This window comes from Ornithorhynchus anatinus, chromosome 17 (genome assembly GCF_004115215.2).
Source record: "Ornithorhynchus anatinus isolate Pmale09 chromosome 17, mOrnAna1.pri.v4, whole genome shotgun sequence".
In the NCBI taxonomy this organism is placed as follows: domain Eukaryota; kingdom Metazoa; phylum Chordata; class Mammalia; order Monotremata; family Ornithorhynchidae; genus Ornithorhynchus; species Ornithorhynchus anatinus.
Window position 1 is genome coordinate 2,219,001 of NC_041744.1, and position 8,830 is coordinate 2,227,830.

The following is an 8,830-nucleotide window of genomic DNA, read 5'->3' on the forward strand; positions in this document are numbered from 1 at the left end:
GTGATGAGGTTTTCCCACAGAGGGCTCGCAGTCTTCATCCCCGTTTTACAGATGAGGTAACGGAGGCCCAGAGAAGTGAAGTGACTTGCCCAAGGTCACCCAGCTGACAAGTGGAAGAGCCGGGATTCAAACCCGTGACCTCCGACTCCCAAGCCCGGCCTCTTTCCACTGAGCCACGCTTGTTTATTGTTCTCTTATACTCTCCCAAGTGCTTAGTACAGTGCCCTGCACACGGGAAGCGCTCCATAAATGTTATCGACTGGCTGGTTTCCACTTAAATCCCCCAGGGCTGGGCTCGTCTCCCCAACTCCCTCCAAGAAGCTGAGAGCGAGGGGCTCGGGGGCCAGCTTGTTCAGAGAGGAGGTCGATTTCGGGGGCTCGGGAGAAAGGGGGAGGAAAAGCGGCGTGGCTTAGTGAACAGAGCACGGGCCTGGGAGTCAGAAGGACCTGGGTTCTAATCCCGGCTCCGCCACTTGTCTGCTGCGTGACCTTGGGCAGGTCATGTCGCTTCCGGGCCTCAATTCCCTCATCTGTAAAATGGGGATTAAGGATGTGGCCCCGTGAAGGACAGGGACCGTGTCCAACCTGATTCGCTTAGAACGGTGCTTGGCATGAAGTGACGGGTACTATCGTCATCATCATCGTTATTATTATTATTATTCCAGGGCCGGGGTGGGCACGTGCCTAGTCCCATTCATTCATTCATTCATTCATGCAATTGCATATACCGAGCGCTTACTGTGTGCAGAGCACTTTACTAAGCGCTTGGAAAGTACAACTCGGCAGTGTCCAGAAGGAGGGCAGAGAAGGGAGGGAGGCAGAGAGAGGGAACAGAAATGCTGGCATCCAGGCCTGAGCCTGGACCAGAAGGAAGGCGGCATCAAACGCTCTCTCCTTCCCCTCCTCGCGGAGGAGCGCAATGAAAGCTTTAAAACTCCAATATCGCACCTTCCCTTTGAGCTGGCTCCCCTCGGGGCAGACGGGAGGGATCAAATCCACTTCTCTCCACCACCGCTCCCTTCCACGGCAACAGCCGGATGGCGTTGCCGTGGCAACTCTGCAGGATAAACTTGCTGATTGTCCGATTGGCTGAATCTCCCGTGGGCTGTTCAGAATGCCTTCGGTGCAATGTCCTTAAATGGCCCCGGGGGGGGTGGGGGGGTGGGGGGGGTCTATGCTTTGAGTCCTAGGGGTTGTTTCACTTCCAGCTCTCATTCGAAGTCCAAAGTAGAGGTCATGGGAGTCAGCTCAGAGAGGTGGCCGGATTAGACAGAAAGGAGGACTTCCTGTTGGGGAAGGGGAGCCGACGACGGGGTGGGTTGTGGATTCTTCGCCCCTGGAGATCTTTAAACACAGAGTCATTGGACCTGTGTGGTTTCTGGGAGGCAGAAGCCCGGACCAGATGACCCCTTTCGGTCACCTCCAGATCTAGGATTCTCTTCCAATCAGAGGACCCGGACCTAGATTCCTTGGGAGATTTGTTTGTCTTTAACGCTATTCGTTATGCGCTTACTATGTACCGGGCACTGTACTGCCCGCTGGGGTAGTCACAAGCTAATCGGGTGGAACAGGGTCCCTGTCCCACATGGGGCTCGCGGTCTTAAACCCCATTTTCCGGATGAGGTAACTGAGGGCCAGAGAAGTGAAGTGACTTGCCCAAGGTCACCCAGCGGCAGACAAGCGGCAGAGCCGAGATCAGAGGCCCGGGCTCTTTCCCCTAGGCCACGCCGCTGCTTTACGGGGGCAGCCCGCTCGGGGTGTCTCCCCGGTGACTCGCCACAGCCGGCTTAGTCTCAGCCAAATCGGCCATCTCTCTTACAGCGGGCCTCCCACGGAGCCCTCCCCCGGCCTCACCCACCAGGCGACCCAGGCCCAGGCCTTCCTCCCTCCCCCGGCAACCCGTTGACCACCCCGGGCCGGATCCCAACCCTATCCTCCTTCCCCCTCAGCGGAGAGGTCCGGTCCCCAGACTTGGGGCCTAGATCCAGGAGGTCTCCCCCATCCCTTCCTCAGTCACAAACCCCCTCCCCCATTCTCTCTTGCCCCAGAGCCGGAGACTGGCTGGGCAGCGGGGGAGGAAAGCTAGCCGGGGCCTGTCTTTGTAAAACGAGGAGCTCGCCGGAATCGCGGGGCTGGGTGCGGGCTGAGAGGCTGAGGTGACTCAAAGACGCAGAGGGAGCCAGGGAACCGCGTCTCTTTCGCAGTCGTTTTCCCTCCCCTTGGAAGGGCTTAAGACCGTCTGATCCGCACCCGGCCTGTTCGGGAAGGGTCTCGCTCTCACACCCTCCCTCCTCAAATTCGCGCATTCGGTCATACTTATTGAGCGCTTACCGTGTGCAGAGCACTGAACTTTGCGCTTGGGAGAGGACAATGCAACAATAAACAGACACGTTCAAATCCGACACACAATTACAGAGCCTGCTTCCCCACCTTCACAGCCTTACTGAGGGCACATCTCCTCCAAGAAGGCTTCCCTAAGTTCCCCTCTTCTCTTCTCCCACTTCCTTCTCCGTCTCCCTACCCTGCTCCCTTTTTCCATCCCGGCCCCCCAAGCCCCACAGCACTTACGTCCGTATCTGTCATTTCTTTCTTTCTATTCGTAGCCGTCTCCCCTGCTCCAGACTGTGAGCTCATTCCGGGCAGGGGATGTGTCCGTTTCTTGTTGCACTGTACTCTCCCAAGCGCTTAATACAGCGCTCTGCGCACAGTAGTAAACGCTCAGTAAATTCGACTGAATGAATGAAGGAAACCATCTCAAGCAACTCTTCCTCTCCCCCAGGGGCTGACCAACGGAATGGTTCCCCACCAGACCCGGGGGCGGGTGTTGGGTGGATTCTGGGGGGAGGTTGAGTGCTAAACAGTGGGGCCGAGCTGAGCAGGGACCCAAGCGTCCTGCCTCCCAGCTTGACGCTGCCCGAGGGCCACACTACTGGAATTTAGGCTCCCTCGGTCAGCCCACAGACACCCTCTCTCACCCCTTCTGTGCTCACCCCCCGGGGAAACAGAACAGTGAGGAGGAAAAGGAAGCTAGCCAGGGACTGTCTTCACAAAATGAGGAGCCCCACTGCTCCTTTCTCTTCCCTAAGGACCACAGGGGCCCTGTTCTTGCCCAAGCCTAGAGCTAAACCCGCTAGCAGGAGGGGCCGTGACTTACTTCCGAATCGTCGGTGGTATTTACTGTCTACTGAGTGCAGAGAGCTGTACTGAGCACCTGGGAGAAGGCGATCGAAGCATTTCCTGCCCTCGAGGACTTTACAATTTAATGGCTTGATGCTACAAGACAAGGGCAGGGACCACAGGTTCAGTGAGGCCAGGGATGGAGGCTTTAATTAGCTTTTTGGATGATAGAGCGCATCGCGCCTTGTTTCTTCCTCCTCCTGGGGCTCTTCCTTCCTCCGCCCTCCTCCCTTGTGGCCTAAGGCCTGCAAAATGGGGGTGGGCAGGTTTGTCTGAGTCACCCTTCTCTCCTCTGAGGCCCCCCGAACTCAGCCCCTCTGCCCCCGCCTTCTGTGAGAACCGAGACGTTAATGGGGTCATGGCTGCTGGAAATATCTTGCAGTAGATTAGGCGGGAGAGGATGGGAGGGTCTTGGGGGTGGGCGGGGGGGAGAGGGAGCGAATCACCCTTCTAAGACTGGGAGTTCACCCGCTGAAGGATCCTTAGGGACAAAGCTGCCCGGGCTGGGGACAGGTGACCATTTCCGCCTCCTCGTTGCTAGCACGAAGCTTGGCAGCTTCCCGGGAGAGAGTGGACACCCCTTCTCTGGAGATTCTTCTCCAGAGGGCAGAAATCCACTGGGTGCGGCTCCGCTGAGAAGCAGGGTGGCTTAGTGGATAGAGCACGGACCCAGGAGTCAGAAGGACCTGGGTTCAGATCGGCCACACGTCCGCTGAGCGACCTTGGGCAAATCACTTCACCTCTTTGGGCCTTCGTTCCCTCGTCTGTAAAGCGGGGATTAAGAGTGTGAGCCCGATGTGGGACAGGGACTGGTTCCAACCTGATTAACTTATATCTACCCCAGAGCTTAGAACAGTGCTTGGCACGTAGTAAGCGCTTAACGAGTACCATGATTATTATTATGAGACGACCCTGCAAATTCTCTCTCTCTCTGTGGCATTAGAATGCTGCCCAGCTCCCAGTCTCCCCGATGCCCTATCTGGTCCAGGGGTCCGGGAGTTGTGGGTCTCTTGAAACCAAAATTCAGGTCCTCTCCCAGGTCCAGTTGGCCCGGACCGACTCTTGGAAATGAGATCAGGACAGACCCTCAAGAGCAAACCGACCCGCGGGTCAAGAGAAGTCTGAGTTTCTTCGCCCTCTCTGGGTGCTCTCGGCTATCCAGCATGGTAGTTTTCTTTCTTTCTAAAATAGCCCCAGGTGTGTTCCCCAAGGTGGAGAAACGGAGTTCTCCTCTGACCTGAAGCGGTGGCATCTCGAAGCAAGGGACCCCCATCATGTCTGGCGACCTACTTGTAAGAACGTTGACGGGAGAGCCCGAGAAGAGATTTTTTTTTTTAAGGGTATTTGACTTCCAGGCCCATGATCTATCCACTAATAATAATAATAAAAATGGTATCGATTAAGCACTTTCTATGTGCCAGGAACCGTACTGAGCGCTGGGGTAGATACAAATTAGTCAGGTTGGACACAGTCCATGTCCCGGCTGGGGCTCACGGGGAATCCCATTTTACAGATGAGGTAACTGAGGCACATGGAAGCGAAGTGACTTGCCCAAGGTCACACACCAGACGAGTGGCAGAGCTGGGATTAGATACTGAAACTCGCTTGGCCCCTGGGGGCTAGAATCAGAATCGGTCGGCTTGCCTCTCTGAGCCCTGGGGTCTCCCACCAGTGGCAGAATTAACCGTCCTCATCCCTGCTGCAGGAAGACGCCTCATGATTCCACGCTGGGAGAGGCCGGAACGGTCCATAGCTCGCCTCGTGGAGCCCCAGGGGTGAAATTAAAAATCTGGAGAGGCGGGACACCCCCCCCCTCCCCCCCAGCTTCACCCTCGGGACCATCTTCCCACCTTCTGGAGGGTAAAAAGATCCGGCCCTGCGGGTCTGGCCCTCACCGGAGCCCGGGCACCGGTAGAGCAGGAAGCGATAACACTGAACTCTGGGAAACGCCAGCAGCTATTTTTAACTGCTGCCAAATTTCAAGGAGGGAGATGCTCTCTTTCTTTCCTCCCTGCTCCTCCTCCCCCATCCCCTCCAGGAGGAAAATGACATCAGCAATTTCCTCGCTGAGGTCACCCGGCTGGTGAGAGGCCGTCAGACCCGGGGAGGGTGGGATGGGTGGGGGGGGGGGCAGAATGGGGCAGAACCAATGAGGGGAGGTTATCCCCAAACACACCTCAGGCAGAGTAGGGCAGGAGGGGAGTTCCCCGGGTGTCGGGACTCCTGGGTTCTATCCGAGAGGCAGTCGGTGACCTTGAGGTTGACATCTCCCCGCACCGATGAGCCTGACTCGCCTCCTAACTCAGAGACCTCTGGAGGGATCGTCGGGTTCATCCCTCTGACTCCAAGACCGGGCTACGTAACTCGTTTTTCAAGGTCTCCAAGGAAGGAAATCGGGCCTCGACGATGCTATCAGGAAGTTCTTCCTTATGGCTAGCCTCCCTACTTCCAGCTGCTATTATTTCGGCTTGATTTCTCTTCGAGTTGAATGAGGGGAGCAGGGCCAAGACAATACCCCGGTTTTATCCGTGAGACTTCGTCGGCCCAAGCCCTATTATTGCAGCGTGGGAAGAGGCTTGGGTCCTGCTGGACCACCGGGCTGAGGAGACCCCCGAGGAGAGAGGCCGGTGGGGAAGGGGGAGACGGGGGCTTGGCTACCTCCTCTGACCCTTTCGTCATGGCTTCCCTGAGTTAGAGAGGCCCCAGACGGAGGATTCCTGGAGAGGGAGGGAGAGGACCTGGAGAAACACTGTGCTAAGCGCCGGGATAGCTACGAGATATTGAGGTCAGACCTGGTCCCGGTCCCACGAGGGGTTCACGGTCAAGGTAAGAGGGAAAACGGGCACTGAAACCCCCTTTTACAAGGAGGAAACTGAGGCAAAGAGAAGTGAAGTGGCTTGTCCAAGGTCACACAGCGGGCAAGTGGCCGAGCTGGGATTAGAACCCAAGACCTGAGCTCTTTCCACTGGGCCACGTTGCTGCTCCTCCCTTCTAGACTACAAACTCGTCGTGGGCAGAGAATGCGTCTCCCGACTGTGCCGTAACAATTTGATTGTACTTGCCCGAGGGCTTGGTACAGTGCTCAGCACACAGTAAGCACTCAGTAAATACAATCGACTGATTGTATCAGGCTCCGCAATTCAGCATCCTTGAGATAGACGTGCCACCGGGGAGGGAAAGAGACGGTGTAAAACGAGAGCCGAGGTCTCGATGTTCACCCCATCGCTCAGGCGGGAGCTCCTTGATGTCTGAGCATCCGACCCAGAAGTGGCGTCTTATTCGCCGACCACCCCAAGATGGGAGACTGGGGGTGGGGGGGGGGGGAGGGACCGGCCCCGAGGCTTCAGGACTCCTGGCTTCCAACCCCAGCTCCAGTCTAGTGTAGGGGACTAATTCTCTCTCTCGGTGCCTCAGTTTCCCCCGTCCCCGAGGGGATGAGGTGCTTTTCAGACCTGTCCAGGGGCATTTTTCCACCCTGGATTTCTCTTTTGGCCCAGTCGCCAGCTCCAGGGCAGGAAAAGAAGAGGCTTGGAGTTGTTGGAGGTGGGGTGGGGGAGGCCCAGCTCTCCCATAGGAGAAGAGAGTCCCGCGGGAGGGGTGAGCTGCTTCCTCTCCCCCCCTCCCCAGCCTGGGGCCGGTTGCTAGGGCCGGTGATGTTGCTAAGGAACCTCCTCCGGGGAGCAAGAAAAGAAGGCAACGCGAGGAAGAGGGCCAGAAGGTGTAGACTGGGCGCCCCCTCCCCACCCAGTCCAAACCCCAGGCTGGGGTCAGCAGACAAACCCGGGCTTAATCCCCGACCCCACCCCACCCTCAATATTCCTCCAGCCCCTGGAGAGCTCTGAGGGTCCTGCAGTGGCCTCTGCCCGGTCGGACTCTGCCTCGGATCATCTCCTCAGAGCTCCCCGTCGGAGAAAATCCTTCTCAGCCCGCTAAGCTGTAAATCCAGCCGACCGAAAGCAGCAGAGATGGCGAGGCCGCATCTTGGGGTTCTCCCTTCCCCACCCCCAAAATGGAATGGGGTGGACAGAGCAAAGAGAACTTTTCCCATCTCTTCCATCCAGCTTTTCCCATCTCCCCCTTGGTCCCCCCCATTTCCTTTCCCCCCGCTCAAAAAGCGGCGGGCCCGTGTCCTCATTCTCCCCTGCAGCAGCGGGGGCCTGGACATTCCCCGACTTGAGAGAATTTCAGACCGTCTCTATCTCGCTCGCCATCTGTTCCCCATTCGCGAGCCCACAGACACACACAATTCTCCCTCCCTCCAGTCCCCAGTCTCCTGCAGCCTCCCCCCACCCCCATGGGGGGAGAGATTCTGGCGGCGAGAGGGAGCTCCCACTCTTCCCGACCTCCCCCCTCCCGAGAGCCGGGATTCACTCCTCCCCTCCCTCCTCCAAAGCTCATAAAATGTCCTGCAACAGGAGACACCCAATTGGGATTCCAGGCCCTCCATCCGGCTCCCGACGGCAGCTGAGGTCTCTCTACCACGCTGTGCGTGCAAAAAAAAATAATAATAATCAAAGGCTCCGGGTATCCCCCTCCACCTTTATTCCCCCCTGCCTTAGGATCTTCCGCTTCTTACCTTTCCGTTGGCTTCTCCACCTCGCTCTTCGAGGCTCCTTGCAATTGTGCCTCTCCTCTCTTCCTTCTCCCCTTCTTCTCCCCTCCCTCCTTTTCTTGCAATCCCTCTTCTGGCTCTATCTGTTGCCCCCCCCCCCCCGCTACTCGCTGCCTGATTTTCCGAGTTAAATCCCCCCCTTTTCGACCCCCACTGCGTCTCCCCCTCCGGGTCTCTTCCCTTCTGCCTCCCTGTTCTCGATGCTGAAATGTTGGACAGCTCATAACCATAGAGCCCGGCCTCCCGGGCGGCCAGAGCGGCCGCCGCACACCACTGGCGCCTCCCCCACATCGCCCCCTCGAGGCCGGGAGGGCCAACTGCCCCTGGGAGCGGAGAGGCCCGGCGCCTTCGGGGAAACTGAGGCACCACCCCCCCCCCCCCCCCCCCCCCCCCAGCCCGGAGGAGCCCGGCCAAGGAGAGGAGCGGGGAGACAGGGCTGGAAGGGGGCGGGCCAAGATGGAGGAAAGGAGTGGAGGTGCCAAACGAAATCATTAGCTAAATCTCTGTCCTAGCGCTCAGTGAATACTGTTGAATGAATGAATGTCACCTCCTGTCAGGGTGTAAAATAATCATCATTGCGGCATCTGTTCAGCACTTGCTATACGTCAGGCACTGTAATAATAATAATAATGTTGGTATCTGTTCATTCATTCATTCAATAGTATTTATTGAGCGCTTACTATGTGCAGAGCACTGTACTAAGCGCTTGGGATGAACAAGTCGGCAACAGATAGAGACGGTCCCGGCTTACGGTCTAATCGGGGGAGACGGACGGACGAGAACAATGGCGATAAATAGAGTCGAGGGGAAGAACATCTCGTGAAAACCGATGGCGACTAAATGGAATCGAGGCGATGTACAATTCATTAACAAAATAAATAGGCTAATAGGGTAATCTGTTAAGCGCTTACTACGTGCAGAGCACTGTTCTGAGCGCTGGGGGAGATACAGGGTAATCGGGTCGTCCCACGTGAGGCTCACAGTTAATCCCCATGTGACAGATGAGGTCACCGAGGCACAGAGAAGTGAAGTGACTCGCCC

General features: G+C 57.2%; 1 protein-coding gene across 1 annotated transcript in view; it reads right to left on the reverse strand.

The window, feature by feature from the left end:
* SRRM3 (serine/arginine repetitive matrix 3) overlaps positions 1–7,987 on the reverse strand; it is a 54,255-nt gene extending 46,268 nt beyond the window's left edge. The window contains exon 1 of the mRNA XM_039914531.1: positions 7,754–7,987. The gene's annotated coding sequence lies outside the window, so the exon portion shown is untranslated. The remainder of the gene's footprint in view (positions 1–7,753) is intronic.
* Positions 7,988–8,830: the final 843 nt, after the last annotated feature.